Source organism: Hemitrygon akajei, chromosome 7 (assembly GCF_048418815.1).
Source record: "Hemitrygon akajei chromosome 7, sHemAka1.3, whole genome shotgun sequence".
Taxonomy (NCBI): domain Eukaryota; kingdom Metazoa; phylum Chordata; class Chondrichthyes; order Myliobatiformes; family Dasyatidae; genus Hemitrygon; species Hemitrygon akajei.
In genome coordinates, this window is record NC_133130.1 from 102,735,649 (window position 1) to 102,750,762 (window position 15,114).

The window sequence follows — 15,114 nt, forward strand, 5'->3', positions numbered from 1 at the left end:
GTACAACCAAGTCTTAAATTTACCAGGGAGTCCGGTTTCGTTGATCTACTTCAACCACCCTTCAGTCTGCTTTACAGTGTTGGTGATGTTGGTGTTGTCCGTCATTTCTGCATTAAACCACTTTTCAAAACACTTTATTGGGTTGTCCTCTATGGATGGAATGACTTCTCCCTGTACCTAAAGACTGAACTTGCTAGTAACTTTGCCCTTTTTGATCACTGTGCATCAGGACTTCCTGGCCTTGAAAGTTATCCTAACCCAGGTAGTGACGTTGCCCAGGTTTTCCAATACCCATGTTGCTTGGACATGGGTTACAGTGGTTACTGTGATGTCATCTCTGAACCCCTACATTGTCAGATGCCGGGCTCCAACACTAGGCCTTGGGTTACGCCTGCTGCTGCTGATATGAGGAGGTTCATACCCATGACTGATAAGATGTGTAGATGGTATAGTCGGTTGGAATTCCTTTTTGGAGGTATTGCCACCTGGTTGTAAAGTGGGCTGAAGTGAAGTGTAGCTCGAATCCTCCTAGGTAGCTGGTGATCATATCTCGTGTTACTAGTGAGTTGTGGTTGTTGTCCAGGCCAACCTGAATGAGGACGTGTGGAATTGATCCGTAGGTGTTGGCTAGGTCTAACCAGATGAATGTTAGGCTGCCTGGCCTCGCAGATCAATTGGCTGATTATTGAGGAGTGTTCAAGGCACCCAGTAAAACCCGGGATGCCACCTTTCTGGAGGGATGTATTGATTTAGCAATTCTCCATTAAGTAAGAGGAATCCCTTATCGCAAGCACCAAGAGGAATATCTTGCACTCCACACCAAGGAGGGAAATTGTCTTAAACTGAATGATTCGGAATCAGGTTAATTATCACTGTTGTGGTTTTTCGTGCCCCAGAAACGACCAGGAGACGCAGAAGATTCTTCAAGAAGGGTTAAACTTTAATTTGCAAATCAAGGCTGAGACAGTCATTGAGCTAGTCGCTGATTGCCCACTGATCCTTGTACATAGCATTTTTTATCGCAATCTCCTGGTTTAGTTGCATTAGCATATCCATTCGGTCTATAGTTGCGTATCACAAGTACATCCGCCACTATTGTTTCTACCTATTGACTTAATCATGTTCTAATCTACATCTCTTAGCTACCTCTCATTAACACCATTGTCTTCTACATTCAATTGGATACATGCATAGCAAATAGCAAACTCAGACTACATAGTTTTGGTTACACAGCAAACAATGCAACTTTTATACTCCAGTATCACCAGCATTTGACGTGAAATTTGTTAATTGTGAAGGAATCTTCTTCTTTGGGAACAAAAAGAAGATTTTTTTTTTGTTTGTGTTTAGCTTTGTTAAACTTTTTTTGCTACACTTCACTTCAGCCCTCCATGTTGTGCCGACCCATATAATCCTTAAAAAAAGTACTAAACACACACTACAAAAAACAAAAAAAAACAAAAAACAAAAAAACAAAAAAACAAAAAAGAACAAAAATCTTCAGCCATTTTTTATCTTGGTGCAATAGAATCTTTGGTCCAAATCTTCCTTTTATCTTCCTCCAGTGGAGTTTTGGGCACTTCTTATGTACTTTGTAGGGTATACCACATGACTCTCTTGATGATATCCCATTTCTCCTGCCATGTGGGCTCTGCCACGTTCAGCTCAGTTGCTGGGATTCTGTTTGGGGGAATTTTGGATTGAATTCTAGTCCAATTCCTATGGGGATCACAGAAATCCTTTCACTTCCTGCTTTGAGCTCTTTCGGGTGCCAGATTTTTGCTGGCTAAGATGAACCTGAATGGGTTTTTAACAAACTGCACTCTCCCCTCTTTACTTTTGCCGTTGCTCCACCCTCCTGAACTTGCGTGTCTGTTCCCTGCAGTTTGCTGGTTAGATCTTCGACATCTTTATCGTCAGCTGAGCTGCTTTTGAATTGTTTGTTCCAGGGTCTTTATCTTACTTCTCAGGTGGTGAACCTCCCTTTCCCTCCTGTTTGGTTGCCCTGATGGTTTAAGATCCCCTTTCTTCTCCATTGGGCTGAATCGCTTGTTAGCAAAGTTGAACACAATGGCCGTGAGGGAGCTGATTTTCCTGCAGACTGGTCCTGCCAGTGTAGCTTCCAAGATGCAATCCAGGTGTCATCGAGCTGTTTCTAAGATCCATTGTCTGTGATCTAGGCCATCTGATCCTCTTTCCATGAGAATGGATTAGGGTGTCAAAGGGGACACTCACGTGGTCTCTTTTGCGGCACTGGGGTGGCTCAGGTGTGGAGTGTTCTTTGGCTCTGTGGGGTGCTTCCTGGCTGGAGATCTCCATTGTCTCACCGGATGTTGAGTCCATGTGTTACACTTGAGAAGACTTCATTCCGCAGCTGGAGCTGCTTTGGTGCATCTTGAAGCCTTTTTTTTTCAGATTTTGCCACAGTGGCACTTTGCGATGAACCTTCTCGCTATCGTCTTTCCAGCCCAGCCCATTGCAGTTATGTCCATCCTATGGAGTCTCATCATCCACCCCGTTGGGAGAATCGGGTATTGCATATTTAGTTCATCCGTAGCCTGTATGGTGCCCTCTGGTGAGTGCAACAGACAAGGTTGCTAGCCTGTCATGTCTTCCCTGAGATCAGCTGTCTTTCTAGTGTCACCATCCTTTCTCAGTTACCATCCAGTCTTTCCTGGAAGTCACTGGTGAACTCGATGTTGCTTGCATCATACACCGGGGTGTTCTCATCAGGTAACTGAAAAGGTAACTGTAGCCTTCGGCCAGGAGCAGAGGCCCAACCTTAAGAGTGATAAAGTTAAACAGCATGGAAATAACTAGTGGATGCCAACTAAGATGACCCATCCATGCCAGTCCCACATGCCATCACTTGGCCATAACCTTGTAAACCTTTCCATAGAACCCTAGAACATTACAGCGCAGTACAGGCCCTTCAGCCCTCCATGTTGTGCCGACCCATATAATCCTTAAAAAAAGTACTAAACACACACTACCCCATAACCCACACACAATGCTGGTGGAACACAGCAGCTGGTGGCCCGAATTGTCGATAGTGCTTCTCCTATAGATGCTGCCTGGCCTGCTGTGTTCCACCAGCATTTTGTGTGTGTTGTTTGAATTTCCAGCATCTGCAGATTTCCTCGTGTTTGCTACCCCATAACCCTCTATTTTTCTTTCATCCATGTGCCTGTCCAAGAGGCTCTTAAATCCCCTAATGTTTTAGCCTCCACCACCATCCCTGGCAAGTCATTCCAGGCACCCACAACCCTCTGTTAAAAAAAAAAAAATTACCCCTCACAGGAGGAAATCTGCAGATGCTGGAAATTCAAACAACAACAACACACAAAATGCTGGTGGAACACAGCAGGCCAGGCAGCATCTATAGGAGAAGCACTGTCGACGTTTCAGGCCGAGACCCTTCGTCAGGACTAACCGAAAGGAAAGATAGTAAGAGATTTGAAAGTAGTGGGGGAGGGGGAAAATGCATCATTTCACATTTTGTGTGTGTTGTTGTTTGAACTTACCCCTGATGTCTCCCCTAAACTTCCCTGACTTAATTTTGTACATATGCCCTCTGGTGTTTGCTATTGGTGCCCTGGGAAACGGGTACTGACTATCCACCCTATCTATGCCTCTCATAATCTTGTAGACCTCTATCAAGTCCCCTCTCATTCTTCTATGCTCCAAAGAGAAAGGTCTGCTAACCTTGCCTCTTAAGACTTGTTCTCCAATCCAGGCAACATCCTGGTAAATCTCCTCTGCACCCTCTCCCATAGCTTCCACATCCTTCCTATAATGAGGTGACCAGAATTGAACACAATACTCTAAGTGCGGTCTCACCAGAGATTTGTAGAGTTGCAACATGACCTCTCTACTCTTGAACTCAATCCCCCTGTTTATGTGGCCTAGCATCCCATAGGCCTTCTTAACTACCCTATCAACCTGCGCAGTGACCTTGAGGGATATATGGATTTGAACCCCAAGGTCCCTTTGTTCATCCACACTCTTAAGTAACTGACCATTAATCCTGTACTCAGTCTTCTGGTTTGTCCTTCCAAACCTCACACTTATCTGGATTGAGCTCCATCTGCCATTTTTCTGCCCAACTCTGCAGCCTGTCTATATCCTCTTGTAACCTTCGACAACCTGCAACTCCATCCACAACTCCTCCAATCTTCGTGTCATCCGCAAACTTACTCACCCATCCTTTTGCCTCTACATCCAGGTCATTTATAAAAATCACAAATAGCAGGGGTCCCAGGACAGATCCCTGCGGCACTCCACTAGTCACTGACATCCAGGCAGAATACTTTCCTTCCACAACTACCCTCTGCTTTCTTCCTTTAAGCCAATTTTTTATCCAAACAGCCAAGGTTCCACTTATCCCATGCCTCATGACTTCCTGGATGAGTCTCTCGTGAGGGACCTTGTCAAATGCCTTGCTAAAGTCCATGTAGACCACATCCACTGCCCTACCCTCATCAATTTCTTATTCCATGAACCTGTCTGATTGCCTTTCAAAAATATCAATTGTATTGACTTCTTCTGGGAACTCATTCCACACTGTGCTAAAGTCTTAGATATGTATACAGTATATAGCTAGGGTGCCCAAGACTTTTGCACAGTAGTCTAGTAATTTTATGTATTGTACTGTACTGTTCCCACAAAAAAGTCATATATGTGATGTTACCTCTACCATACTTTACAATAGCGATGGTGTTGCCTGGCTGACGCACAGTATTAGATTTACGTCCCATGTTCTGCTAAAGAAAAAAGTAGAATTTAAGTATTTGCAAAGAGTCGCTTAGAAGATACTGTAAAGATGTGGAAGAATGTCCTGTGGTTGGATAAGACAAAAGTGGAACTTCTTGGCCTCAACACTGAGAGGTACCTGGGTGTAAATCTGCACTAATGTGAGTGTGGGCGACAGTCCTGATTTTATTCCCATTGAACATCCCTGGCAAGACCTCCGGATTCCTGTCCACTGCCTCTCCCCAACTAACTTAGCACATTTTGAGCAATTTTGCAAGGAGGAATCTTGTTCCATCATGTGCAAAGCTGATAGAGACTTATGCAAAAAGACTACTGGCTGTACTAGCTGTAAGAGGTGGTTCAACTAAGTACTGAACAAGGGGAGATACTTTGAAATGGCTGACATTCCAGTTTTTGAATCTTTAGTTTTTCATACCTTCCAATTTTAGTCTTTATTTTGAAAAAATGGAGCATGTGATTGACATGCTTATTTGAGCTCTGACCAGTGACCAATCCAGACATCAGAGGTTTGAGAGGACGGGATTTCATTCAGGTCACTGACCAAGTAGGAAAAGGCAGTGGTGGATAACAGCAGTTTACTTGGAGCTCTGATGAGTGACAAATTGGTGTTTGGGATTGATCAGGAGGAACAAGTTAAAGGAAGGCAAGGACAAGTGCAGTGGCCATCATCAGAATGGACAGAGAGCGGTGAGGCTTTAGTTCTTCGAGGCTTCTGTGAAAGGGGGCTTCAGTCAGAGAAGGCAAAACAGAATATAACACTAGAACACCACAGCACAGTACAGGCCCTTCGGCCCTCGATGTTGTGCCGACCCATATATTATAATGAAAGAGTACTAAATCCACAGTACCCCATTACCCTCTATTTTTCTTTCTTCCATGCGCCTGTCCAAGAGGCTCTTCAATACCCCTAATGTTTTAGCCTCCACCACCATCCCTGGCAAGTTATTCCAGGCACCCACAACCCTCTGTGTAAGAAAAAAAACCAAAAACAAAAAAAAAAAACAACTTACCCCTGATGTCTCCCCTAAACTTCCCTCCCTTGACTTTGTACATATGCCCTCTGACGTTTGCTATTTGTGCCCTGGGAAACATGTACTGGCTATCCACCCTTCTAAGCCTGTCATAATCTTGTCCTCTCTCATCCTTCTACGCTCCAAAGAGAAAAGTCACAGCTCTGCTAACCTTTCCTCATAAGACTTGTTTTCCAATCCAGGCAACATCCTGGTAAAAAAAAGATAATTTTTTTCCCTTCCCTTTATATCTGCTCAGTTAGGACAGTAGAGATGCCAGGCAGGATAGTTGAATGTTCCTCTTACAGGATGTGGGCAGCCAGGGAGACTTCTAGTTTCCGTAGCAACTAACACTGTGAGAAGTGCATCCAACTGCAGCTTCTAACAATCCATGTTAAAGGAGTTGGGGCTGGAACTGAATGAATTCCAGATCATTCGGGAGGCTGTTAGATAGGACGTATAGAGAGGTAGTTACACCCAAGGTGCAGGGAAAATTGGTGAGAGTCAGGAACTGGAAAGGGGTTAAGAAGAATGTGCAGAGTACCCTGTGGCCATCCCCCTCAACAACAGTTATATCACTTTGGATGCTGTTGGAGGGGATGCCCTAACAGAGGAAAAGTCACAGTGGTCACATCTCTGGTATTGAGACTGGCTCTGTAACAGAAGGGAAGGGGAAGAAGAGGTGTGCTGTGATGATAGGGGATTTGTTAGTTAAGGGAATGGACAGGAGTTTCTATGGGCGAAAACAAGATTCCCTGGATGGTATATGCCTCCTGGGTGCCAGGGTCTGGAATGTCTCAGCTCAAGTCCTCAGCATTCTTAAAGTGGGAGGGTGAACATCTGGAGGTTATGGCCCATGTAAGCACCAATGACATGGGTAAGATGAATGACAAGGTTCTGCATTGGGACTTCAGGGAGTTGGGTTCTAAGTTAAAGGACAGGACCTCCAGGGTTGTGATCTCAGGATTGCTACCTCTGCCACGTGCTAGTGAGGCCAGAACTAGGAAGATTATATTGTTTAACATGTGGCTAAGGATTTGGTGTAGGAGGAGGGGCATCAGATTTTCGAATCGTTGGGCTCTCTTCTAGCAAAGTGGTCCCTTTACAACCAGGATGGTTTGCACCTGAATTGGATGGGGACTGATGTCCTAGCAGGAAGGTTTGTTATTGCTGCATGGTGGGGATTAAATTGGAGTTGCAGGGGGATGGCTATGAGAGTACCAGATGGTTACTGGAGAAGTTGTGGAGACAGATGTTGGTAAGTCGATCAAAAGGTTGAGCATGATGTAGTTAGTGTCCTAAGCTGAAAATATTTAAATGCAAGAAGTATCGTAGGAAAGGCGGATGAGTTCCACACATTGATCAATGCCTGGATTATGACATTGTAGATGTTAGTGAGACTTGGTTTAGGAGGGGCAGAACTGGGAGCTCAATATTCTGGGATTCTGATGTTTTAGATACGATGGAGTGAGGGGAATTAAAGGAGGAGGTGTGGTGTTACCAGTCGGGGAAAATGTCACGGCAGTGCTCTGTCAGGACCGACTGGAGAACTTGAATAGTGAGGCATTATGTGTGGAACTGAAAAATAAGAAAGGTACGACCATGCTACTGAGGCTATATTACAGACCACCCAACAGGCCGCAGGATTTTGAGGGATAAAGAGATTGCAGACTGTTGTAAGAAACATAAGGTTATTATAGTAGGTGATTTCAACCTTTCCTCACATTAACCCCCAAACTGTAAAAGGACTTGATGAGATAGAATTTGTCAGGTATGTTCAGGAAAGTATCCTTCATCTGCACGGATGTCCAAATGAGAGTGCTCGATTCTGGATCTGCTATAAGGAAATGAGACAGGGCAGCTGACATAAGTTTGTGTTGAAGGAACGCTTTATATCCAGTGATCACAATGCCATTAGTTTCAAAGTAAATATGCAAAAAGATAGCTCTGGTCCATGGATTAAGATTCTAAATTGGAGAGAGGCCAATTCTGATAGTATCAGAAATGATCTGGTAAGTGTGGATTGGGACAGGCTGTTTTCTGGCAAAAGTGTACTGAGCAAGTGGGAGGCCTTCGAAAGTGAAGTTTTGAGAGTACAAAGCGTGTATGTGCCTGTCAGAATAAAAGGTAAAGATAACAGGTATAGAAAACTTTGGCTTTTAAGAGATATTGAAGCTCTGGTTAAGAGAAAAAAAAAGAGGTGCATATCAGGCAAGTAGGAACAAATGAGGTGCTTGTGGAGTACAAGAAATGGGAGAGAACACTTAAGAGAGAAATCAGGAAGGCCACAATGGTAAACATGTATTGAGCTGAAACAGATGTGGGAGATCTTAAATGAATTCTTTTCATCTATTTGCTCAGGAGATGGATACAGAGTCTACAGAAGTGAGGCAAAGCAGCATTATCTTCATGTACAGATTACAGAGGAGGAGGTGTTTGCTACCATGAGGCAAATCAGGGTGGATAAATCCCCAGGGCCTGCAAGGTGTTCCTTCGGGAGGCAAGTGCAGAAATTGCCTAGGCTCTAAAAGAGATACTTAAATCATCCGTGGCAACAAGGGAGGTACCAGAGGGTTGGAGGATAGCATAAACCAGAAAATGATAGGCCTGACATCAGTTGTGGGGAAGTTATTGAAAGTTATTCTACAGGACCGTTATATGACCTTTACAAGACACTGAATGTCAGTGATAACGTCTGTTCTGATGATGTTGCATCCAGTGGTGTGATTCATAAATTGTACCTTGATGTTCCTGTAGATGGCACCATTGCTCTGCTGATGTCCATTTCTCCAGGTTGCCTCACAGCATCACTGCAACCGAGATAAACGCCCTGCAGTTTGAAACACAGCCCTTATAAATCCTTGTGTATTAAACCTTTCATTGTACATGACATTACAGTTCTTTTCCAGAACTCGCTCACTTTTTCTTTTGATGAAACAGTCAGACAGACTTAGCAGTACCAGGTCCATTCATGGTATCTGCTCTGATTTGATAACTTTAGTTTTATGAGGTTGCTGCAATTGCTTTTAAGCACATTTGGGAGGGGGGAGAACATTACTTCTTGTTTCATGTTTGATTGCTATTCGGAATTTTTGTAGACAAGTGTAACAGTTAACACAATGCCAGTGTCTCAGAGCAAACACGAGGAAATCTGCAGATGCTGGAAATTCAAACAACAACACACACAAAATGCTGGTGGAACACAGCAGGCCAGGCAGCATCTATAGGGAGAAGCGCTGTCGACGTTTTGGGCTGAGACCCTTCGTCAGGACTAACTGAAAGGAAAGATAATTGGCCCGAAACGTCGACAGCGCTTCTCCCTATAGATGCTGCCTGGCCTGCTGTGTTCCACCAGCATTTTGTGTGTGTTGCCAGTGTCTCAGGTTCAGTTCTACCACAGACTGTACATTCTCCCCCGACTGCGTGGGTTTCCTCCCACATTCCAAAAACATATGGGTTAGAACATTAATTAGCCATATACGGTAGGTGTAATTGGGCGGTGTGGTCTCATTGGGCCAGAAAGGCCTGTTTTTGTGCTGTATTGCTAAATAACTTTTTTAAAAATTGCATTACAAAAGCAGTGTGTAGCAGATATTACTTTGCAGATTTTTCTATAAACTCTTACTTTGATCAAAATTCTAAGGTATCTTTGTAAAGGGACTTGGGAGAAATTATCTTTGCCAATTGGCAAGTTGATCACTGACTGGTATAGATTTGAAATTGGGGAGGGGGGATAAGGAGAGGATTTTTTCATTTGCAGAAGGATATTAAGTTTATGAAAAAGGTGTTTAGCAGAAAAAATGCCGCTAAATAATGGCAGATGCAATAAGCAGGTTGGTGTCTCCTTATCATGTGCAATGTGACCAGTCATATAATGAAGCCTCTGTGACCTGCCATGGCCTCCACTGCAGGCCATGAGGTTAGTACTGTTTAATTAGCTGGCTAGTCAAAATTGAACAAGATCAATTGTTGGCTTTTTTTCCATTATGCATTTCCTGATGGATATATGGAACAAGCTGCCAGAGGAAAGTGTAGAGACAGGTATAATTCCTTTTAAAAGACATTTAGACTTTTGACCTTCCAGTAAGATGATGGCATGCTTGAACACAGCGTCCTTTCTGGGGCCAACCAAAGGTATTTTTGTCTTTTTTAAATGTATTTTTATGATTGTGGAACAATGCTGGATATCAAGAGCTTCAGGTACTGCAGTCTACCCATCAGCAAGTTGTTCATTGGTGGAGGTGATGGCGGAGCTGGCCTTGGTGAAGACTGCGTTGCTGCCTGCTACAGAAAGGGATTAGGTTCAGTACATGAAGATACTAACACTGAGTGGCTTCTTGGAAGTTTATCTTGAGATGACAAGACCTTGTTGGATGTTAATATACTGCAAAGTGGTTCACTGGTTTATTGGTGAGACATGGCAGGGGAGCTGCGTGGCCTCGGTTGTAACAAGGACTAGGCCTCATGTCAAGGGCTTGCTTGTTGGAGCAGTCCAGCAGAGGAGATGCAGGAGGTGATGTTGCTGGATTGGGGACTGTCAGTACTGCTCTCCAGTGTTTGCTCAGTGGAAGACGAATTGGATTGCATGCATGGATGTGTACATTCGCCTACGGATTGCTGAGAAGTCTGTGTTCTTGCTGACATCACCCATGCACCATCAATTTACAGGACGTGTCACTCAGGACTTGGGCTTTATGATGTATGGTGGTGCTAGAAAGTTTGTCAACCCTTTAGAATTTTCTCTATTTCTGCATAAATATGACCAAAAATGTGATCAGATCTTTGTTAGTCCTGAAGCTAGATAAAGCCAACCTAATTAAATAAATAACACCAAAAATTCTATTTGTTCATCTATTTATTGGGAAAAATGATCGAATATTACTTGAGTCTGTTGGAAAAAGTATGTGAACCTTTGCTTTCAGTAACTGGTGTGGACCCCCCCCCCCCCCCCCCACCCCGTACAATAATAACTTCAGCCAGACGTTTCCAGTAACTGTTGATCAGTCTGCACATCAGCTTCGAGGAATTTTAGACCATTCCTCTATTCCAGGGGTGTCAAACTCATTTTAGGTCACGGGCCGGATCAGTCGGACGTGTGCGAACGCAGCTTTCGTTGCCTCCGTTTTTTCAGCCTGCTCTCATGTGTCTCAGTCTCTGCTATAACTACAAAGTGTTTCACTTTACAAATTCCATTTCTTATGAAGAAGACTGCTGAGCAAGACTGCCGAATAAACACTAAAAACCCTGAAAACCTGGTACCTGAATAAACTCAGCATTAGCCATATCATACGCCATAGGCGCTTCGATTACTGGGGCCAGCTTTAATAGTAATTAGATATTATCTCGCGGGCCAAAGATAATTCTACCGCGGGCCAGATTTGGCTCGCGGGCCTTGAATTTGACATATATGCAACTGTTTCAGTTCATCAATATTACTGGGATATCTGCATTAACAGCCCTCTTCAGGTCATGCCACAGCATCTCAATGGATTAAGATCTAGACTCTGACTGGGCCATTCCAAAACACGAAATGTTCTTCTTTTTAAACCTTTCTGTTGTTGATTTACTCTTGTGTGTTGGATCATTATCTTGTTGCATTATCCAACTTCTATTAAGGTTCAGGTGATGGACCACTACCCTGACATTCTCCTGTAAAGTGTCTTGATACAATTTTGAATTCAATACTCCCTCAATGATTGCAAGCTGTCAAGGCCCTGAGGCAGCAGAGCAGCCCCACTGTTGATGTGCAATGCTTTTTTCCCCCCAAACATAGTGTGCATTACTGCCAAAATTTCAACTTTTGTCTCATCTGTCCACAGAATATTGTCCTAGAGGTGTTGTGGAACATCTAGGTGGTCATTTGCAAACTTGAGATGTGCAACAATTTTTTTTTTGGAGAACAGTGGTTTCCTCTGTTGTGTGCTTCCATGAACACCATCCTTGTTCAGTTTTTTTTTTAAGGTGGAGACATGAACAGAGACTTTAGCAAGTTCTAGTGATTTTTGCAGGTCTTACTTCAGTGGTTGGTTGGTAAGTTGATGGAGAAGATCCTGAGAGGCAGGATTTTTGAGCATTTGGAGAGGCATAATATGATTAGGAATAGTCTGTATGGCTTTGTTAAAGGCCTTACAAGCCAGATTGAATTTTTTGAGTATGTGACTAAATGCATTGATGAAGGTAGAGCAGTAGACATAGTGTATATGGATTTCAGCAAGGCATTTGACAAGGTACCCCATGCAAGGCTTATTGAGAAAGTAAGGAGGCATGGGATCCAAGGGGACATTGCTTTGTGGATCCAGAACTGGCTTGCCCACAGAAGGCAAAGAGTGGTTGTAGATGGGTCATATTCTGCATGGAGGTCGGTGACCAGTGGTGTACCTCAGGGATCTGCTCTGGGACACCTACTCTTTGTGATTCTTATAAATGACCTGGATAAAGAAGTGGAGGGATAGGTTAGTAAATTTGCTGATGACACTAAGTTTGGAGGTGTTGTGGATAGTGTGGAGGGCTGTCAGAGGTTACAGCGGGACATTGATAGGATGCAAAACTGAGCTGAGAAGTGGCAGATGGAGTTCAACCCAGATAAGTGTGAGGTGGTTCATTTTGGTAGGTCAATTATGAAGGCAGAATATAGCATTAATGGCAAGACTCCTGCCAGTATGGAAGATCAGAGGGATTTCCACACCTGAGGCTGCGCAGGTTGACTCTGTGTTTAAGAAGGCATATGGTGCATTGGCCTTCATTAATTGTGGGATTGAGTTTAGGAGCTGAGAGGTAATGTTGCAGCTATATAGGGCTCTGATCAGACCCCATTTGGAGTACTGTGCTCAGTTCTGGTTGCCTCATTACAGGAAGGACGTGGAAACCATAGAAAGGATGTTGTCTGGATTGGGAAGCATGCCTTATGAGAATAGGTTGAGTGAATTCAGCCTTTTCTACTTGGAGTGACGGAAGATGAGAGGTGACCTGTTAGATGTGTATATGATGATGAGAAGTATTGTTCGTGTGGATAGTCAAAGGCTTTTTCCCAGGCCTGGAATGACTTGTATGAGAAGGCACAGTTTTAAGGTGCTTGGAAGCAGGTACAGAGGAGATGTCAGGGGTAAGTTTTTTACACAGAAAGTGGTGAGTGTGTGGAATGGGCTGCCGGCGACAATGGTGGAGGCGGATACGATATGGTCTTTTAAGAGACTAGACTCCTGGATAGGTACATGGAGCTTGGAAAAATTAGAGATTTATGGGTAACCCTAGGTAATTTCTAAGGCAACAACTTGTTTGGCACAGCTTTGTAGGCCAAAGGGCCTGCATTGTGCTGTAGGTTTTCTATGTTTGTATGCTTTTGCTGTTGCGCTTGGGTTCATTTTCACCTCCTTTAGCATTGCACATTATGCTCGGTGTGAGTTTTGCAGGACACCTGCTTCTAGGAACAGTAACAACAGTAATGAATTTCCTTCATTTGTAGACAATTTCTCTTACTGTGGACTGATAAACACTCAGGTCTTTTGTAGCCTTTTCCATCTTCTTGCATCTCTACAATTCTTCTAAGGTCAACTGAAAGTTATTTTGATCAAGGCATGATGCACATCAACAGATCTTTCTTCATAAGCACAGGCTCTGTTAGTAACCTTCCTCTTTTTATTTTATGGCAGTTGGCACCCAGCTTAATGGTGCATCACCGCCACCTTATGTTCCGGAGTGTGGGTCAGATGATAGACTTTCATTATAAATCCCTTCACCCATTCCCTCCCTCTTCTCTCCCTTCCTCCCTCCCTCCCTCCCACCCTCCTCTCTCCCTCTCCCCGTAATCTGCACTTTACCTTTCCTTCTTTAGCCATCCTAGTACACTATTCCTGCTTATCCATCATATCCTATAAATAAACCCCTATATCCCTTAAGAAAGCTAAAAGTATCCTGACCTGTGCCCTCTCACCCATGTCCAGTAACCCTTTTAATGTGAATTCCTGCACCCCAATTCCCTTGGATTACCGTAGATGTCGGATTATAAGCTGCTACTTTTTTTCCACATTTTGAACAGCTTTGAACACTGCGGCCTTTACTACGGTGCGGCTAATGCATGATTTTTTTCATGCCGCCAAAAACATTTTGCCTCGTAACAGTAGACCAATAAAATTGATGAGTAGTTCACAGAGGTCCAATGAAATTGTACGATAAATCAAGCGCACTTTCACAATTAAATTATTGTAAATCAGTCATTTGTACTCACCCTCATCAACATGGAAAACACTCGAAGAAAAGCATTGTGCTGCCTTTATGGCAGTTATTTAGTTTATAATATTTTTGCTTAGTAATTCATTTGTTAGTTAAAGTTAGAAGTGTTTTAACTATATTTGTTTTCTGTACTACATCGCGGGATGCTATGACGTCACACCCGGTTTCGCCGCGTCTTGTGGGAAAAATACCAGTTTGCGATAAACGGGAAGGAGGGGGTGAGCGCATTACGCGAGCGGCATTAGATCTGAGTGAACGCTACTTTTAAGTTAAAGGCGATCAATAACTTTTCCTGGTAGGCTGCAGTATATATATTTTTTACCAGTCGTTAGGAGATATTGGAATGTTGTTCAGTAAAAAAGTATACGCAATGTATATTTAAAAGTAGCCGCGTTACAGGCACGGTTCGAAAAAAAGCATTTGCAATATGTATTTGTTTATGTTACCATATGGATTTAATTAAAAGTTAAAAAATCCTCACGTGTAATATCTTTCTGTGTAAATATCTCATATTACAACGTGGGACACCTGCGGCCGAAAATCCGGTGCGGCCTAAAATCCGGTGCGGCCTGTACAAGTACAAAATTGATTTTCTTTCTAAAATTAGAGCCAGCGGCTTTTAATCAGGTGCGCTCTGTAGTCCGGAATCTACGGTAATTCTCATCATTGTATCCCATACTTCCTGCAACTCAGAATTACATGTTCTACTGACTCTTCTTCCTGACATTCCTCACACAAACCTGTCTGGTGTTTCCCTATCATTTTCAATGTTTTGTTTACAGCACAGTGCCCTAGCCTTAACCTAGTCCACACAGTTTCCTCTCTTCTGTATCCACTGCCTATCCTAGTACCTGTAGCAATCTTTTTTATTTGATATAAATGCCTCCCTATCCCCTCTTTGTCCCATCTTTCTTGCCACATTTGGATGATTTTCCCCCCAGATGACACATTTAGCCTCTGTTTTACTGATACTAATGTGTATTTCTATGCTTTCTTTCTTTAACGTTCTTTCTTTGCCAACTCATCCATCCTCTTATTACCCCTCACCCCTACATGAGCTGCAGCCTATAGAAATTTTACCTGACCTCCCTGATTTGCAACT

General features: G+C 43.3%; 1 protein-coding gene and 1 long non-coding RNA gene across 7 annotated transcripts in view; one reads left to right on the forward strand and one right to left on the reverse strand.

Moving 5' to 3' along the window:
• Positions 1 to 15,114, forward strand: part of LOC140730748 (probable methyltransferase TARBP1) — a 384,497-nt gene that overhangs the window by 39,089 nt on the left and 330,294 nt on the right. The gene's annotated exons all lie outside the window — the stretch shown is intronic.
• LOC140730752 (uncharacterized) overlaps positions 1 to 15,114 on the reverse strand; it is a 51,619-nt gene that overhangs the window by 8,720 nt on the left and 27,785 nt on the right. The window contains exon 2 of the long non-coding RNA XR_012099671.1: positions 8,525 to 8,613. This is a non-coding gene — a long non-coding RNA (uncharacterized lncRNA). The remainder of the gene's footprint in view (positions 1 to 8,524; positions 8,614 to 15,114) is intronic.